This window comes from Notothenia rossii (genome assembly GCF_949606895.1).
Source record: "Notothenia rossii genome assembly, contig: scaffold_367, whole genome shotgun sequence".
Classification (NCBI taxonomy): domain Eukaryota; kingdom Metazoa; phylum Chordata; class Actinopteri; order Perciformes; family Nototheniidae; genus Notothenia; species Notothenia rossii.
Genome location: NW_027639451.1, coordinates 25,728 through 36,000, shown reverse-complemented (window position 1 = coordinate 36,000; position 10,273 = coordinate 25,728). Strand labels below are relative to the sequence as shown.

The 10,273-nt window shown below is 37.6% G+C and overlaps 3 long non-coding RNA genes across 3 annotated transcripts; 2 read left to right on the top strand and 1 right to left on the bottom strand.

Moving 5' to 3' along the window:
* Positions 1–2,325: 2,325 nt before the first annotated feature.
* LOC307027851 lies at positions 2,326–4,574 on the top strand. Its single transcript, XR_013804779.1, has 2 exons — positions 2,326–2,492; positions 4,388–4,574. It is a non-coding gene; the product is annotated as an uncharacterized lncRNA (long non-coding RNA).
* A 649-nt stretch (positions 4,575–5,223) lies between these two features.
* On the bottom strand, positions 5,224–6,582 carry LOC307027852. The gene is made up of 2 exons (XR_013804780.1): positions 5,548–6,582; positions 5,224–5,327 (listed from the first exon to the last, which is right to left on the bottom strand). It is a non-coding gene; the product is annotated as an uncharacterized lncRNA (long non-coding RNA).
* Positions 6,583–6,934: 352 nt separating this feature from the next.
* Positions 6,935–9,173, top strand: LOC307027847. The gene is made up of 2 exons (XR_013804778.1): positions 6,935–7,098; positions 8,993–9,173. It is a non-coding gene; the product is annotated as an uncharacterized lncRNA (long non-coding RNA).
* The last annotated feature ends 1,100 nt before the right edge of the window (positions 9,174–10,273 follow it).

Here is a 10,273-nt window from a genome sequence, read left to right as displayed (position 1 = left end):
GAAGTTTAGTCGGTACTTCTACTTTTACCAGAGTATTTCTGAACACTAGTATCTGTACTTCTACTTGAGTAAAGGATGTGTGTACTTTTGCCCTCTCTGTTCATAACCTACTTTGAATGATGCACCGTGCAGCCATCTGGAGTTCTTCAGGGAGGCGCAGAGTCTTCAGGTTGGTCACACCTGGGTGATTCCTGTGGGGTTCTCCTTTGAGGAAATCCACCTGGGACTGCAGGTCTGCGGCTGCACTCATACCCTGAGGATTTTGATTTGATTTGATTTATTTCAAATGTGTAAAACAAACAATAATACAAAAAAATAACAATAATAATTAAACGAAACATGAGAATTATTATACTATACAAACTTAAGCCGTGTCAAATTGATAAACACAAATATTACTGACTCTAAATTATATTCAAACAAATGATCTACTTAATTACACATTTGAAAAAGGGTGGGAAGAAGTTAACACTTATTTAACCCCACCCCTTCCACCAAAAATGATTAACACTATTTTCGTAAATAAATAAAATAAAATAAATGTGTTATTGAAAAACAAACACAACAAAAACATAAAACAACAAATAAATAAACAGATGAATAAACAAACAAATAAACAAACAAATACATAAGATTTGGATGATAAGTAGAAATGTTTTTTTCTTTACCACCTATTTGAGCTCTTGTGGGCAACAAACCTACTTATTGTCATAGATTAAAACAAAAATAATAGACAGACAAAAAATGTAATTAGATGGTTTCAGAGCCAATGTTGTGTTTTTTTTATATAAAAACTGCAGTCCATCAAAGCAATTGAAAAATGTATTTTTGTTAACATACTCTTGAGATAGCTTGTAATAATAAATTCATAGCCATCTTATCGAAAATGAACTTTTAACAAATATACAGAAATTCACAATGAATATTCCTGTTGCCATATATAAAAGATAAACTGGTTTACATGTTTGCATTGTTTGGTATTTAATAATCACTTAATTCAGACTGAGATTCAGACATGTTCTGCAGGTAAACTGCAGGTTTTTACATTCAAGTACACTACCGATTCAAAATCTAGAGTAGCAAAACAGTAATTGGAGATTGAAGGAATATTATAAATACATGTATATTCATGTACATTTTACTTGTGTTTAAATAAAGCTGTGAACAAAGCTCAATTATAGGTGTGTTAAACTCAGTCCTGATTGTAAAATCTTCTCTGCCTGACCTCCATGGTGAAGATGGTGCGTTCAATGACACTCACCCTGCACATCATCCTCAGGACAGCGGCCCTCTGATAAAGGACACACGCGCCATATCTCCTTGAAGCCATGTCTTTTGAGCCTGAAAGTTCAATTGTTGTGTTCAAATTGTTTTTATTTTATGTTCCATTCTTACTCTGATGAGCATGGAGGCACGTTAGGAGCTTTTCCGCCAACAAAATAATTCCGACTAAAGCTTTAAACGGAACCTTTGGTGCCGAATTTCTGTTCCGCGTGCTATAGGAACAAACAGGAGGGCCCACTCCGCCCTCATTTATTATGGCTTAGTTTACTCCCCAAAGTTTCCAAAATACAAACTAAATATTGCCAAATCTTACTTTTTTGTTGAAGTGACAACATATAAAATGATCTGTCCCTTTTCAGCTGGCTGGATCCGACCAATAGGAACAGGTTAACAAAAAGTCTATTAAATGGAGAGGACTTAATTGACAATATGAAGATGTAAGGGATGTTGTCATCGTGTCATTTTTATTTTGAATAAATGTATGTTATGTATGTTCTGTTTTATTCTCAACTTATATTTTATAATTTATACTTTATATTGTATACTTTTATTTATGAATTTGTTCTAGTGTTTATTTATTCCTGTATTAATTCCCACATTTATTCCTGTATTCATTTTTCTTTTCTTGTGTTTATTTATTCCTGTGTTTATTTCCACATTTATTTTTATTCTACTTTAGGCACTTAATCGTTGCTGTAACAATGTACATTTCTTAGTCTTTGGGACAAATAAAATAAGAGTATTCTGATTCTGATTGTCTCTATAGAGAGGCGAAGTCCCGCCCATCTACTTCCGACCCATGGGACCCCGGAAGCGGAAAATTATACATTGACGTCAATGGAGAGAGAAAAGTCATCTTTCGATCCCGTTTGAATTGTGCCACGAATGACACATATGATGTTTGTCAAATTAAAAGAACATTTTGCAAGTCAAAAAAATAAAAATGTGTCGTAAAACTGTGAAGTTACAATTTTTTTTGTGTGAAACCGCTCAGTGAACTACAGGTCTCTGGTCTCGCACAATACGCGTCACCATCACAAAGATGGCTGTCACGTTAGTAAATTTCACCTGTTTCTTTCAGAATGAGGCGAAAAAGTATAAAAAGAGGTGAAAATCACTACAAGTCTGGGCATGTTGAGAGCTGTACATACACGAAAGGGAGCGGTTCTGTAAGAGCCAGCATGCGGGACCGGCTTTACAAGGTTTCAGTGAGTAATATGAGTGCAATGTCTAAGGTTAATGTCAGCTAGCTAACAAGGTACACTAACGTGTTTTGTTTTAGCAACTAGTTTTCTCCTTAAGAACTGTGTGGTGTCTGTGTATGCTGTGGATAACATTAGTGTGCACAAGAACAAGATACACTCCCGTGTTTTGTTTTAGTTGCTCTTCAGATTGAAGCGGCCAGTTCTATATCGACTATATGTGTGATCTCCTTTTTACATCTCGTTGTGTCATTTGAGTTTATTTGCTGTGTGTAGATTCAAGGATTTTGGTTATCTTGTCCAGGGATGCAAACTTGTCACCTTTCGGCGAAATTCTCCGTTTTGAATCCAAAATAGGTCGTTTTTATGATTCCTGTAGATCTGCAATAAAAATATTTTTGGGGTATGGGAGGGGGTCTGGGACCCGGATTAATGTGCGGCCGCGAGCTTTTTTTTATATATTATAATGAAGCGCGAGCTGTGTGCTCGAGTCTTCCTGCCTGTCGGCTCTGCTCATGATGTATAATAAGCCTCTGCTGCTCGGCGATGATGGTCTAGCTTCAGCAGCTACATTACCTACGGTGCGTTCGTTAATATTAACTGTGCGTCCGGAGTCACTGTGGCACAGACTGGACCGCTGATGAACAGCTGTTAGAACGGGCCGTTCAGGTGTTCAGAGTAGAGCTCCCTGTCGGAGCGGCAGAGCGTGATATGCACTGAAAAGTTTTTTTTCCCCGTCGCAATATTATCGTTGAGCTAGCTAACTAGCATACATTGTCACTATCTGCTAACGTTAGCTTTAGCCTTCGTTTTCTAATCGTTTTTTTCATAGGCTATAAACAGAGGTGGTATAAGTATATATCTTGAAATTGATTAAAAGTAGAAGTACTCAGTTCTTGTACTTGAGTAAAAGTAGAAGTACCAGAGTGTAGGAATACTCTGTTACAGTAAAAGTCCTGCATTCCAAATGTTCCTCAAGTAAAAGTAGAAAATTATTATTATCAAAATATAGTGAAAGTAGCGACAGTAAAAGTAGTCATTTTGCAGATTGGTCCATTTCAGAATAATATGATATGTTTTATAATGACTGATCATTAAAGTGTTATCAAAGCTGGTAAAGGTGCAGCTAGTTTGAATGACTTTGTATACTGCAGGCAGGGTAGCTTTTGGATTTACTCCAGGTGGAACTAAAGTCTGATTTAACACTTGATTATATTTCACATCATTCATCCACATCTGTAAAGTAACTAAAGGTATTACATACATGTAGTGGAGTAAAAGTACACCATTTACCTCTGAACTGTAGTGGAGTAGAAGTACAAAGTAGCAAAACATTGAAATACTTAAGTAAAGTACAAGTATCTCAAAATTGTGCCCAAGTATAGTACTTGTTGAGTTTATGAACTTGGTTACTTTACACCAGTGGCTATAAAGATAGAAAGACTAAGCCTTGCACAGAGGCATGAAAATACATTTTCAAAATGCTCAACAGTGCTGCCAAAATTATAAACTGACTGCTACACAATTAAAATAAATGCTTTTTATATATTTCTATTAGATGTGACTCTATGGCGTTTCTGTTAATATTAACACTGCTGCTTTAGTTGTTCTGACTGCTAAAATCCTGTTATTCCTAATTTTAAAGCCGATATTCTGTGGGGTCAGGGGGCTCGGATCCTTGTCACCTTTTTCATACCTGATGAGTTTGCATCCCTGTTGTCAATTTGTTTGGTTATCTAGGCACAGCTGTGTGTGACTCCCTCTGGTACACTGGTATGTGTTTTCCTAATGTAGAGAGCATTGATTAATTAATAAACTACACACTGACTCTAGATCCTGACCAAATCTTTATTTTTTGATCAAATGTTTTTCAAAAAAATGTATTGTATATTATATAACAGCTGCACATCACAGACCGGAGTCTCTGCTGCTGTGGACCACGATGGAGGCGATCATCCTCCCCATCCCCAAAGACCCTGCATGGCATGGAAATCTCCTCCTCCTGGAACAATTCTACACCCAGCATATGCTCCCTGTGTTGGCCAGTAGAGAGGAGGACATTTAAATAAACATACTCTTAACACCCTCGGACTCTGCGTTGTGTTTCGTATGTGTGATGGGGTGTTATGCAGAGGGGAGGAAAACAGGACACAGCAGATTGGGATTGTGGTGGAGATGCTGAGCAGTTATTTAATTGTTGCGTGTAATTATTATTATACTGCGTGCTTCTTAGTTTTTCCATCTTTTGCTGTAACATGGATCTGTATGTAACTCTATATTTACTTGTTATCTACCACACTTCCTTCTACATCATACACCATCATTATACATGATAGTGTATATAGGATATATATTTATTTGTATACATATCTGTAAATTGTATAATTTTATTTTTCGTATTTGGGATTTCTCTTTTGTCCACTCAAATACACTTGGCCCTTTCTCTTTTCCATGTGGAAAATGGCAGCTGCATATTCTGCTTTTCTCATCTGCTCCCTGTCTGCTCATCTACGATGAGAAAATTATATAATTAATTACTAATAATCATTTAAACCTGTTATTACCAATATTTCACAAATTCTTCATGTAAACTTAAGAGTACAGCTGTATGTTGAGTATGTCAACTTTGCTTGGTTCATCTTACTGGGGGGCAGCTACATGGATGTCAGTGCAGTCCACAATAATTTTGCAGCTGAAGGCAGAATGAATTTATTATTGACTCAGAATGAAGCACAACTTCATGTCATACAATACATTGACTTTATTTGTAATTGTGTAAAAAAATATGAATATTGATTAGCAAGCAGGACCTGCAGGAACAGAGAATGGTGATGGATGGAGCTGGGAAGAGAGAAGAATAAAGAAAACAGATCAACTTTATTATCGGATATTAAAAATTCAATTTCAAAACAAGTTGCCGCTCCTACAGTTTTCTAGTATGTAAAGATGATTTCACATGACCAATGCAAAATATCACACTCAATACATGTGTGTCTCTGGGGGGTGCATTGTGCCTTTGATGTATATAAATAATATACCATAACCAAATACTATTACGTACAGTGGAAATCAGGTTGCCAGAGCAGGTCAGTCCAGTGTGCTTGTTCCTCAGGGTCTCAGCAGTTACAGGTGAGGTAAAGAAAAGAAAAAAGAAAAAGGTCAGTAACAACACTTTAAAGTAACAACACTGAATAATTATCTCTTTTAATAATTTTCTCTCAGTAATCACTCAACTACTGTCTTTCCAACAAACAGATTGACTCACTCTCACTATCATCTCAATGAAACACATCCAGAAGAATGTCATGCAAAGCTGCCTGCCTTCCTTCCTTCGACTCTCCCTGAACTGCCTGATCTTTTAATGGTCAATGTTAACCATTTGTGCAGATAGCATTAAGTAGAAAAGATCGCTGATACTAATGTGGGGTTAGCCTACCTCCCGCCCCCTTAGCACCTGGTGGAGGGGGCGATAGGCTACTCTTCAAATGTTTCACAAAATACTTACCATCATGAATACTCTTACTGTTTAACCTTTCGGTTTACTTCGTGTTAAGGCTAATACAAATGACAAGGCTAAGTAATGTAATATAATGCTAACTAACATGCTCGCTACTAGCTAGGTAGCTAACTTGACTATGTTCCATGCAAAACATGTATATTACCTGATATGTTTGGTCCAACGACTCCTGGTCCTTTCATCAGACGGGAAGCGATAGAACGAGCAAGTGGTATGATCTCTTTTGTGATTACAACCTCGTACAAAGCACACAAGCATCTTGTAAAAGTGAATTTATTGGAGCAATCTCTTATATTTATTGGAGGGAATAAATCAGTCTTCTTCTTCCTCTTTGCTTTGCGAGTCACAACCAGTCTTGGAGCATTATCGCCTATGACATCACTTACGCGACCCAGAATGCATTTGGGATTTGTAGTCTTTCTAGTTGCGTATTATTCATAGTCTTATATTTCAGCAGTTTTACGACAAACTGTGACTTTTTTTGCATGGAAATGATTGTTTAAGAATGACAAACATCATATGTGTCATTCGTGGCACAATTCAAACGGGATCAAAAGATAACTTTTCTCTCTCCATTGACTTCTATGTATAATTTTCCGCTTCCGGGGTCCCATGGAGGCTCCCGGAAGGGGAGGGACTTCGCCTCTCTATAGAGAGGCGAAGTCCCGCCCATCTACTTCCGACCCATGGGACCCCGGAAGCGGAAAATTATACATTGACGTCAATGGAGAGAGAAAAGTCATCTTTCGATCCCGTTTGAATTGTGCCACGAATGACACATATGATGTTTGTCAAATTAAAAGAACATTTTGCAAGTCAAAAAAATAAAAATGTGTCGTAAAACTGTGAAGTTACAATTTTTTTTGTGTGAAACCGCTCAGTGAACTACAGGTCTCTGGTCTCGCACAATACGCGTCACCATCACAAAGATGGCTGTCACGTTAGTAAATTTCACCTGTTTCTTTCAGAATGAGGCGAAAAAGTATAAAACGAGGTGAAAATCACTACAAGTCTGGGCATGTTGAGAGCTGTACATACACGAAAGGGAGCGGTTCTGTAAGAGCCAGCATGCAGGACCGGCTTTACAAGGTTTCAGTGAGTAATATGAGTGCAATGTTTAAGGTTAATGTCAGCTAGCTAACAAGGTACACTAACGTGTTTTGTTTTAGAAACTAGTTTTCTCCTTAAGAACTTTGTGGTGCCTGTGTATGCTGTGGATAACATTAGTGTTCACAAGAACAAGATACACTCCCGTGTTTTGTTTTAGTTGCTCTTCAGATTGAAGCGGCCAGTTCTATATCGACTATATGTGTGATCTCCTTTTTACATCTCGTTGTGTCATTTGAGTTTATTTGCTGTGTGTAGATTCAAGGATTTTGGTTATCTTGTCCAGGGATGCAAACTTGTCACCTTTCGGCGAAATTCTCCGTTTTGAATCCAAAATAGGTCGTTTTTGTGATTCCTGTAGATCTGCAATAAAAATATTTTTTGGGTATGGGAGGGGGTCTGGGACCCGGATTAATGTGCGGCCGCGAGCTTTTTTTATATATATTATAATGAAGCGCGAGCTGTGTGCTCGAGTCTTCCTGCCTGTCGGCTCTGCTCATGATGTATAATAAGCCTCTGCTGCTCGGCGATGATGGTCTAGCTTCAGCAGCTACATTACCTACGGTGCGTTCGTTAATATTAACTGTGCGTCCGGAGTCCCTGTGGCACAGACTGGACCGCTGGTGAACAGCTGTTAGAACGGGCCGTTCAGGTGTTCACAATAGAGCTCCCTGTCGGAGCGGCAGAGCGTGATGTGCACTGAAAAGTTTTTTTTTCCCGTCGCAATATTATCGTTGAGCTAGCTAACTAGCATACATTGTCACTATCTGCTAACGTTAGCTTTAGCCTTCGTTTTCTAATCGTTTTTTTCATAGGCTATAAACAGAGGTGGTATAAGTATATATCTTGTAATTGATTAAAATTAGAAGTACTCAGTTCTTGTACTTGAGTAAAAGTAGAAGTACCAGAGTGTAGGAATACTCTGTTACAGTAAAAGTCCTGCATTCCAAATGTTCCTCAAGTAAAAGTAGAAAAGTATTATTATCAAAATATAGTGAAAGTAGCGACAGTAAAAGTAGTCATTTTGCAGATTGGTCCATTTCAGAATAATATGATACGTTTTATAATGATTGATCATGAAAGTGTTCTCAAAGCTGGTAAAGGTGCAGCTAGTCTGAATGACTTTGTATACTGCAGGGTAGCTTTTGGATTTACTCCAGGTGGAACTAAAGTCTGATTTAACACTTGATTATATTTCACATCATTCATCCACATCTGTAAAGTAACTAAAGGTATTACATACATGTAGTGGAGTAAAAGTACACCATTTACCTCTGAACTGTAGTGGAGTAGAAGTACAAAGTAGCAAAACATTGAAATACTTAAGTAAAGTACAAGTATCTCAAAATTGTGCCCAAGTATAGTACTTGTTGAGTTTATGAACTTAGTTACTTTACACCAGTGGCTATAAAGATAGAAAGACTAAGCCTTGCACAGAGGCCTGAAAATACATTTTCAAAATGCTCAACAGTGCTGCCAAAATTATTAACTGACTGCTACACAATTAAAATAAATGCTTTTTATATATTTCTATTAGATGTGACTCTATGGCGTTTCTGTTAATATTAACACTGCTGCTTTAGTTGTTCTGACTGCTAAAATCCTCTGTTATTCCTCATTTTAAAGCCGATATTCTGTGGGGTCAGGGGGCTTGGATCCTTGTCACCTTTTTCATACCTGATGAGTTTGCATCCCTGTTGTCAATTTGTTTGGTTATCTAGGCACAGCTGTGTGTGACTCCCTCTGGTACACTGGTATGTGTTTTCCTAATGTAGAGAGCATTGATTAATTAATAAACTACACACTGACTCTAGATCCTGACCAAATCCTTATTTTTTGATCAAATGTTTTTCAAAAAAATGTATTGTATATTATATAACAGCTGCAAATCACAGACCGGAGTCTCTGCTACTGTGGACCACGAAGGAGGGGATCATCATCCCCATCCCCAAAGACCCTGCATGGCATGGAAATCTCCTCCTGGAACAATTCTACACCCAGCATATGCTCCCTGTGTTGGCCAGTAGAGAGGAGGACATTTAAATAAACATACTCTTAACACCCTCGGACTCTGCGTTGTGTTTCGTATGTGTGATGGGGTGTTATGCAGAGGGGAGGAAAACAGGACACAGCAGATTGGGATTGTGGTGGAGATGCTGAGCAGTTATTTAATTGTTGCGTGTAATTATTATTATACTGTGTGCTTCTTAGTTATTCCATCTTTTGCTGTAACATGGATCTGTATGTAACTCTATATTTAATTGTTATCTACCACACTTCCTTCTACATCATACACCATCATTATACATGATGGTGTATATAGGATATGTATTTATTTGTATACATATCTAAATTGTATAATTTTATTTTTCGTATTTGGGATTTCTCTTTTGTCCACTCAAATACACTTGGCCCTTTCTCTTTTCCATGTGGAAAATGGCAGCTGCATATTCTGCTTTTCTCATCTGCTCCCTGTCTGCTCATCTACGATGAGAAAATTATATAATTAATTACTAATAATCATTTAAACCTGTTATTACCAATATTTCACAAATTCTTCATGTAAACTTAAGAGCACAGCTGTATGTTGAGTATGTCAGCTTTGCTTGGTTCATCTTACTGGGGGGGGGGGGGGGGGGCTGCTACATGGATGTCGGTGCAGTCCACAATAATTTTGCAGCTGAAGGCAGAATGAATTTATTATTGACTCAGAATGAAGCACAACTTCATGTCATACAATACATTGACTTTATTTGTAATTGTGTAAAAAAAATATGAGCATTGATTAGCAAGTAGGACCTGGCAGGAACAGAGAATGGTGATGGATGGAGCTGGGAAGAGAGAAGAATAAAGACAACAGATCAACTTTATTATCGGATATTAAAAATTCAATTTCAAAACAAGTTGCCGCTCCTACAGTTTTCTAGTGTGTAAAGATGATTTCACATGACCAATGCAAAATATCGCACTCAATACATGTGTGTCTCTGAGGGGTGCATTGTGCCTTTGATGTATATAAATAATATACCATAACCAAATACTATTACGTACAGTGGAAATCAGGTTACCAGAGCAGGTCAGACCAGTGTGCATGTTCCTCAGGGTCTCAGCAGTTACAGGTGAGGTAAAGAAAATAAAAGAGAAAAAGGTCAGTAACAACACT